The 8940-nt window shown below is 41.8% G+C and overlaps 1 non-coding gene across 1 annotated transcript; it reads right to left on the reverse strand.

Annotated features, from left to right (window-relative positions):
* Window positions 1-7076: 7076 nt before the first annotated feature.
* Window positions 7077-7195, reverse strand: LOC145396838 (5S ribosomal RNA). The gene has a single exon (XR_013896837.1). It is a non-coding gene; the product is annotated as a 5S ribosomal RNA (ribosomal RNA).
* Between the last annotated feature and the right edge of the window lie 1745 nt (window positions 7196-8940).

Raw genomic sequence — 8940 nt, forward strand, 5'->3', positions numbered from 1 at the left:
TTTTACTCAGCTAGGCGGGGGAGAGCTAGGGGTTCGAGATAATGTATTCTAAACCCCTCTAAAACCCCCCTTCACTAACACACGTCTCTCCCGTGCTCCATAAAATCGTCTGGTTGTAAGAAGAATACAGTACAAATCAGTTCATCGCAGTCTGAGCCTTATTCACTGTCCTGTTGTCGTATTCACTGTTTCTAGTTCATTATTCATTATTTTCTTTCCCTGTGCATACGTAAACGCGTAAATATAGTCTTTCTTGGCTCTTGTGTTTTCCAATTCTTACACACACACACACACACACACACACACACACACACACACACACACCCACACACACACACACACGCACATTTAATTAATTCAATCTTCTCCCCCCTGTGTGTGTGTGTGTGTGTGTGTGTGTGTGTGTGTCTCAGTGAATTGCCCCTAATTATGTTAATGACGCAATATACCTTTAAAACATGCCTATTAATTACCCCATGACAAAATTTAGCCATGAATATTGAAAAATGAAATGATCGATAGCCAAAAATTGAATATAATTAGATGAATGCATAAAGAGGAACGATCACTGATAGATAAATTGATGGATAGATAGACAGATAGATAGATAGATAGGTAAGAGATAGAGACATACAGACAGACACAGATAAACGGATAGACAGATAGTGGACAAAGAGACAGACAAACTGACAGATAGATAGATATATAGTAGACGGCGATAGATACACACATATTGATAGGTAGATAGATAGATAGACAGATAGACAGGTGTATTCATCTGTAATTCTAAAGCTATAATAATACATGAACTTGAGATAGATATATAGATAGATAGATAGATAGGTAAATGATAGATAGACAGATAGACAGACAGACAGACAGACAGACAGACAGACAGACAGATAGATGGATAGATAGATAAATAGATAGGTGGATAGATAGATAGACAGGTGTATACATGTGTAATTCTAAAGATTTAAAAATACATGAACTTATGTGTAAAATAAAACATGCATGAATAAATATAGATAATAATAAAGATAATGAAAGAGATAAAGCAGTGTAGGTAGGTAGGGAGAGAGAGAGAGAGAGAGAGAGAGAGAGAGAGAGAGAGAGAGAGAGAGAGAGAGAGAAATAGCTGCTGGTGTGAATATGAATAGATAGCCGGAAGGACAGGTAGATAGGTAGAAACGGATAATTCAGGCAGATGACGATAGATAGATAGACAGATAGATAGATAGACAGATAGATAGATAGATAGATAGATAGATAGATAGAGAGAGAGAGAGAGAGAGAGAGAGAGAGAGAGAGAGAGAGAGAGAGAGAGAGGGAGAGAGAGAGAGTCTTCATAGTCTCTGTCTACTTCGTCAAATGCCAAAATTCCAAAATGGGGTGGTCACAAGCAAATCGCCTCCATGTCGCCCTGTCTATCACCTTCACGCTGTCCTTTCTCCAAACCACTGATCCCTCGCTCATATTCCTCCCCACTCCGTGTCTCCATCTCATTCTCTTTCTCATCTTAGAAGAAAAGGAAAAAACTACAGCTAAACGGAATTGCAGAAAAACACACCAAACTGACAAGACGCAGGTCCGCCTTCAAGCTGCCCTCTCCCCAACTCATCGCCCCCCTCCCTCCCAAACACCTCTCCCCCCCATCCCCTCATCTCATCCTCGGTTCCATCTCTGCGAAGAAGAAAAATCAATTACAACGTAAGGAAACTTTGTGAAAAACACCAAACATAAATGTAACGTAAAACTGTACAGAGAGAGAGAGAGAGAGAGAGAGAGAGAGAGAGAGAGAGAGAGAGAGAGAGAGAGAGAGAGAGTCATGTAAAAAAAAAAAAAACTTAAGTGAGAAGGCATATGACAGGGTGGACAGACAAGGATTGTGGAAAGTATTAAGAATATATGGAGTAGATGGGAAGTTGTTGAATGCTGTGAAGATTATGTATGAGGGTGCTAAGGCTGCAGTGCATGTGGATGGTGAACTGAGTGAATTTTTCTATTTGAAGGTTGGGTTGAAACAGGGATGTGTCATGTCTTCATGGTTGTGCAATCTGTACATGGATAGGGTTACTAAAGAGATACAAGGTAGGGCAGTGGATGTTGGAGTGACCCTAATGAGAGAGGGCAGTGTTTGGAAACTCCCTGGTGGATGAGTTTGGGAGTGTGTGTAAGAAACGGAATCTAAAGGTGAATGTAGGGAAGAGTAAAGTTATGTTCTTCGAGAGGAGTGATGTTAGTGAATGTACAGTGAGGCTGGATGAGGAGGAAATGGAAAATGTGAGTACGTTTAAGTACTTGGGTAGTGTGATGAGTAAGGATGGAAGTTTGGAGGGTGAAGTGCTTGAAAGGGTACAACAAGGAAGAAAGATTGCTGGTTCCTTGAGAGCACAGATAAGAAACAAGGAAGTGAGCATGGAAGTGAAAAAGTTACTATATGACAGTATTGTGATACCAACTCTAACGTATGGAAGTGAAGCTTGGACCTTGTTAGAGCAACGGAAGTCAAGAGTGAGAGCGTTGGAAATGGGTTATTTTAGAGGAGCCTGTGGAGTCACATAGAAAGACAGACTGACAAATGAGGAAGTGAAGGAATGTTGTGGTGTGGATGTGGATGTGATAGGAAGCGTTAGGAGAAACACACTGAGGTGGTTTGGCCATGTGGAGAGGATGGAGAGTGATAGACTGACCAGGAAAGTGTGAGTGAGGTGGAGGCGGGGAGAGGGAGGGGGAGGCTAAGGATGAGATGGAGGGATGGAGTGGAGAGGTATATGAGAGAGAGGTGTGTGAGCTGGGAGCAGGGCAGGGAAATGGTGAGGGACAGGTCAACATGGAGGCAATTTGTTTGTGGCCACACCTTACGGGATTAAGGCGTCTGGCAATAGATAGATAGATAGAATATTTAGGTTTTCAATATATTCAAACAGGGCAATTTTAAAAATACACGGCTTAAAATGAAAATAATGAAAAAAATGGCGACAATAAAAGAATGATAATAAAAACAGCGATAATTACAGAACAAAATAATTAAAGGCCATAGAAGAATGTGAATGAGACGAAGGCGAACGAAACGAAGTGAAAGAAAAGAAGGGGAAGGAAGCGAAAAGTGAGAGCGACTGAAAGGAAAACGAAGGAAGGAAACAAAGTGAAATCGAACGAACAGAAAATGGACGAGACGAGGAGTGAAAGCGGATGATAACAGAACAGAGCGAAGAGAATGAAAGCCAATGAAAAGACGGTGAACGGAAGGGAAAAAAACAGTACACGAAATGAAGTGAAAGGGAAATGAAAGTAAGCAAAACAAACTGAGTGAAGGAAGTGACGTGAAATACTGTAGTCTCCCCAGCACCACCGCCAACACAGCTCCGTCATGTGGGTTGCAAACTGGGCTAGGAACTGGGCGTTGGTATTGGTGTTAACCCGCCCAGTAGCCCCCAGTACTACCAACACGCACCATCAGCACGACGACGAGGAATGGGGTGAGTATTGGGTGGATTATTTATCTCTCTATCTATGACTATATCTACCTATCTATAACTATATTTATTTTCATTATCTAAAGGTCGGTAAGTGTTTGTTGTTTGATCTTGTTTCCATTCATATACATTTATTTATTCATTTCTCTCTCTCTCTCTCTCTCTCTCATTACTTCCACCAACGATCGGAGGAGGCGACGTATTTACCCATGTCTGTCTATCTGTGTACCTGATCTCAAAAACTTCTTATCTAATTCATTTAAATCTGGTGGATAGGTGGACAGTGGATCAAGGAAGGACTGACTAGATATTCTGAGGTGGATTCAGTTCCGGACGCAGAAATAAATCATTAATTTCACTGGCATCGGAGGAGGTATGTAGCCTACTCTGAGATTCTGTAACTGGGCAAACCATGACCGTAGAATTTATTGATTTGCTATGTGAGACCGTAAAAGTCTTCGTCTGGTAGGAAAGGCGAAGTACAGAAGTAAATCTTAAATTATATTGGTGCTGGCGAAGGTATGCGCTCTCTCAAGAGGCTTCTAGTTTTTAATAAGTGTCAGGGCGCTTGCATAACCCTCCGTTTGTACTTTACCTGTTTAGCACTACCGTTTACACACACACACACACACACACACACACACACACACACACACACACACACACACACACACACACACACACACACACACACACACACACATTCCACCCTCGACTTTCCTAAATTCCTCCTCTCACACATACTGTACCTCACTCCACTTCCATGACCCTTTATAAGCCTACAGTACACTCTCCTTCCCATGTACTATAAAGCTACAAAATTCTGTACATCTGAAAGCCCAGTGTACACCCCTGTCGACATGTACATATATTCTGTCCATTTAGAGATGAACACGAATAGTACAGGACGCCTCTTCGTTTCTCTCAAATGTAATAATTGTACAGTACCATCCATCCATTCAGCCAACATCCAATATTGTTTCATTCATTCATTCATTCATTGCCAGACGCCATGTATCCCAAACGGGGTGGCCAAGGGCTTATGAGTTAATTGTTTTACAGGGAGGGGCACTAATCCTCCACCAACCCCACTTGACACGTACTGTCCATAATTTCAGAATCGTAGGCACACAAGGCTAGGCTATTTACTCCTAGACCTGATATTCAAGATGACCAGTCCCCCTTCCCTGAGCTGCATTTTTAAGCGTACACCTTAATAAACTCTTAGGTCCGTTTTCTTGTCGGGTAGCTCCCTAGGAACTCCTCCATAGCGATTTATTTTCGAAGCTACCCACTAATATCCTCTTGTTTGCCTCTTATATCTTATTAATATCAACAGAGATTGCATGAATAACACACGAATACAGTAACGGAGCAGAATCAGAAATAAACCAGCAAGGAAAAAGCGTTAGCAAGCCTTCTAACCGCACACGAACACTTCCTTTGGCCTCTCAAAATTTATATGGAACATCTTACCTCACTATTGGCTATGTGGTTAAATCCCTTGGTCATAAACGCTTCCTGGTTCTGGATTACAAGACCCATTTGGCAGGTCACTCAGTCTGGTCACGTTGAGGGGGTATTTAGGTCAGTAATCCCTTCAATACGAGGTCTTCCTGATACTAAACAAAATCCCACGGTAATACTGGGCAATCGCACTAAAAGGGTTAATGAGGTCAGACCCGGAACTGTGCTCTTCCCAGCCTCTGATTATTTTACAAGGCTTATAGTTGACTTCTGGTATACGTAGAGTTAGAATCGGCCGTATTACAGTAAATATAACATATGGAGGTGTTTTATGGGTTTAGTATAAATTATTGAGAACGTCAAATGACTTAGAAAATTAACTGAGATTGCTTTTGACCTCTTTAGTGTGACACGGAGAGAGAGAGAGAGAGAGAGAGAGAGAGAGAGAGAGAGAGAGAGAGAGAGAGAGAGAGAGAGAGAGAGAGAGAGAGAGAGAGAGAGAGAGAGAATGTTCCTTTGTTTATCTTCTATAAAAAAATAATCTATCCATCTGTCTATCTATCTATTGCCAGACGCCTTAATCCCATAAAGGGTGGTCACAGACAAACCGCCTCCATGTCGCCCTGTCCCACGCCATTTCACTACCCTTCCCCCAGCTTACACTCCCCTCTTTCATATAAATCTCCACTCCATCTCTCCATCTCATCCTCGACCTCCCCCTCCCTCTCCCCTTCTCCACCTCACTCACATACACTCTCCTCGTTAGAATCTCGCTCTCCATCCTCTCCACATGGCCAAACCACCTCAGTGTATTTCTCCTAACGCTTCTTATCACATCCACATCCACACCACAACGCTCATTCACATCCTCGTTTGTTAATCTGCCTCTCCATGTAACTCCACAAGCTCTTCTCAGCTCATTTCCACTGCTCTCACTTTGACTTGTGTCCCTCCAGCAAGGTCCAAGCTTCACTTCCATACGTCGGAGTTGGTATTTGTAATATGCAGCAACTTCTAATAAAATGAATGTTAATATATTGCTATAATTCAGTTACATCTTTCCACCTTAACTTGGACTAGATTTTCGTCCTTTTGCAGTTTATTTCATGTAGTTCAAGGGCAGGAAAAGACAATACTACCGCCCTACATCCTCTCCATAGCCCGTCTTCGTGACTAGCATCGTACTTTAGCGTCAATCTATTGCTACAACGTCAGCGTTTATGAAGAAGGTATGTCAATTTTAGGCCCAGTTAGAGCAAAAAGAGCATACTTAACTGTTATACTCGGCTCAGGGGTAACTGTTCAAACTGTAAATGGTGGATATAGCCTTCATTAACACCATATACTGCCAGAAATCACACCAAAATTGAATAGTACCATAATATCGTTTGTAGGTAATGAGAGTAAACTAAAATCATACGTCATCTGGAAGAGGTTAGGTGAGCACCCTGGTAATGTGGCTCCCCCTTCTCCCTCCCTCCCTCCCTCCATCTCTCTCTCTCTCTCTCTCTCTCTCTCTCTCTCCTATTCCTATTTTTGGCATCCCTCAGTGCAAAAATACTGATGTTTTATGCATAGAGTTGATTGCAATATTTACATTCATATTGCTGTAAGTCACACATCATTGGGGAGAGAGAGAGAGAGAGAGAGAGAGAGAGAGAGAGAGAGAGAGAGAGAGAGAGAGAGAAATATAAAACACTCAAAATTAACTGAAAATAACGAGAGGAAAATCAGTACAGACAAAGGTATTAGATAAGCAGTATTATACACAATCTCTTAAAGCAGTTCATTTAGCGATTATTTTAAAACCTAATTACGTTGTGGGTGAATAAGGAATGTGTATTAATTTCCAGTATTGAAGACTGAGAAGAGGAAAAAGAAGAAAGCAGAGGAAATACTTGAACTGATTACAAAAGGAGGAAGAAAACAGAGAAAATAAATACTTGAATTATTAATAGGAAGAGGAAGACAACAGGGAGGAAATAAAATAATGAACTGTATTATGTTTCATTCATTCATTGCCAGACGCCATGTATCCCAAACGAGGTGGCCAAGGCTTAGAGTTAATTGTTTTACAGGGAGGGGCACTAATCCTCCACCAACCCCACTTGACACGTAGGGAGAACGTTATGCCAACAGCATCTGGTGTTCCCAGGCGGTCACCCATCCAAATACTAACCAGACCCAACGTTGCTTAACTTCGCTGATCGGACGGGAAGCGGTGTACTCAACGTGGTATGGCCGTTGGCACTGTATTATGTAATGAAGGGAATTTCAGGTACACATATTTATTTACAAATGGAAAGTGGAGGACAGCTGACTAGAGGCGAAACAATCACAGTTTCCCCAGCACTACCTAACATTATTATTATTATTATTATTATTATTATTATTATTATTATTAGCTGTAGTAGTAGTAGATGTAGTAGAAGATAAGGCTCATTTAATTTCATACAACCACGGCATTGGATTTAAGTTATGAGAGTTACCCAGTTCCGTCAAATAAAGACAGACCTATAATTACCTTACCCATGCACTCCGAGGACGTATTCTATATTCCTTTCCACCGCTATTTTATTTATTTATTGATTTATTTTTTCGGTTTAAAGGTGACATCTAACCTCTTCAGTTCGAAAAATTTATCCTGAAGTGAGGAAGATGGAAGAAGATAACAAGATCGAAATGCATACGTCATAGGACTGAAAGGGGTAGTAGTAGTAGTAGTAGTAGTAGTAGTAGTAGTAGTAGTAGTAGTAGTAGTGGTAGTGGTAGTAGTGGTGGTGGTGACCAACTATGTATGTGAATCTTGAGCTTGTAATATGTTAATCTTGAGATTTGGTTCTAGTTATCGTGTAGTGGAAGGTCGGAGAAGTTAAGATGGATACAGGGAGTTGATGTTGATTTATTATCTTGAAAGAAAAGTTTAAGTTGAGCAGTGTATGTATGAGGGTGCGGCTACACTTGCCTGAAACATGTGATTGACGAGAAGAAACGAAGCACCGAGTTAAGAGTTGCATCAGTGCCCGTGTCTGAACGTTGGACGGACCCCGGAGCATCGTTTCCTCTTGTCGATCACACGGTTGGAGCAAGTGTGGACGTAGCCTTACACAGGAACGTAATTTACTAGCTAAGTCTCGTCGTACCCCTCTTCTCTCTCCTCCTATCTGTTCAACCTTTCGCTTCTATGGCTAGCCCCTTCCTCACTCTCTAATCCCTGCATTCTTATCTAGGAGGGCTTGTGTCACGTGCATAACCCTTAGGTAGGGTTTCTAGAAGCCTGCATGTGTCTGTGTGTATGTAGCGCTTCCGGTGCCCTCTGACATTCCTTACAGAAATGCAGACACATTTCCTTTGGTCAGCTCTCACTGACACATTTCCCATTCCCACACCTTGGCTGGTGCTCCTATCTACTATCTCTCTATCTATCTATCCAGCATGCTGTGAGTTGTATTATTATGATATGGAGTCCTGACATCAGTAGTAGTAGTAGTAGTAGAAGTAGTAGTAGTAGAAGTAGTAGTAGTAGAAGCAGTAGTAGAAGTAGTAGAAGTAGTAGTAGTAGAAGTAGTAGTAGTAGAAGTAGTAGTAGAAGTAGTAGTAGAAGTAGTAGTAGTAGTAGTAGTAGTAGTAGTAGATCAACACCAGACCCATATGAAAGTGAACCCAGTGGACTGCAGGCTGAGGTTGCTCTCCTCCTGCAATCCACCATCCTCTTTTTAGGGATAGGCGGAGAGGTGGCGAACGTCTGTACAGCCGGGTAGTGAAGCCGTCCTGTTCTATCAGTGCTACCGCGTGAAGGCGTCTCTTTCACCACTGACGGGGTTGAGTCCTATAGAGCGTTTACTCTAACCTGGCAAACATCTCTGACCCCTTTCCACCCAGTTGATGGTCAGGTGTAATCAGATTTGGATTTCGCTTTCACTGGTAACCAAGGAGACTTACTCCTACTTCAAAAGCTCATTAAATTTCATGCAATAACAATTTGATATTAGAG

Source organism: Coenobita brevimanus, chromosome 4 (assembly GCF_032717465.1).
Source record: "Coenobita brevimanus isolate Jiangsu-jjx chromosome 4, ASM3271746v2, whole genome shotgun sequence".
Classification (NCBI taxonomy): Eukaryota; Metazoa; Arthropoda; class Malacostraca; order Decapoda; family Coenobitidae; genus Coenobita; species Coenobita brevimanus.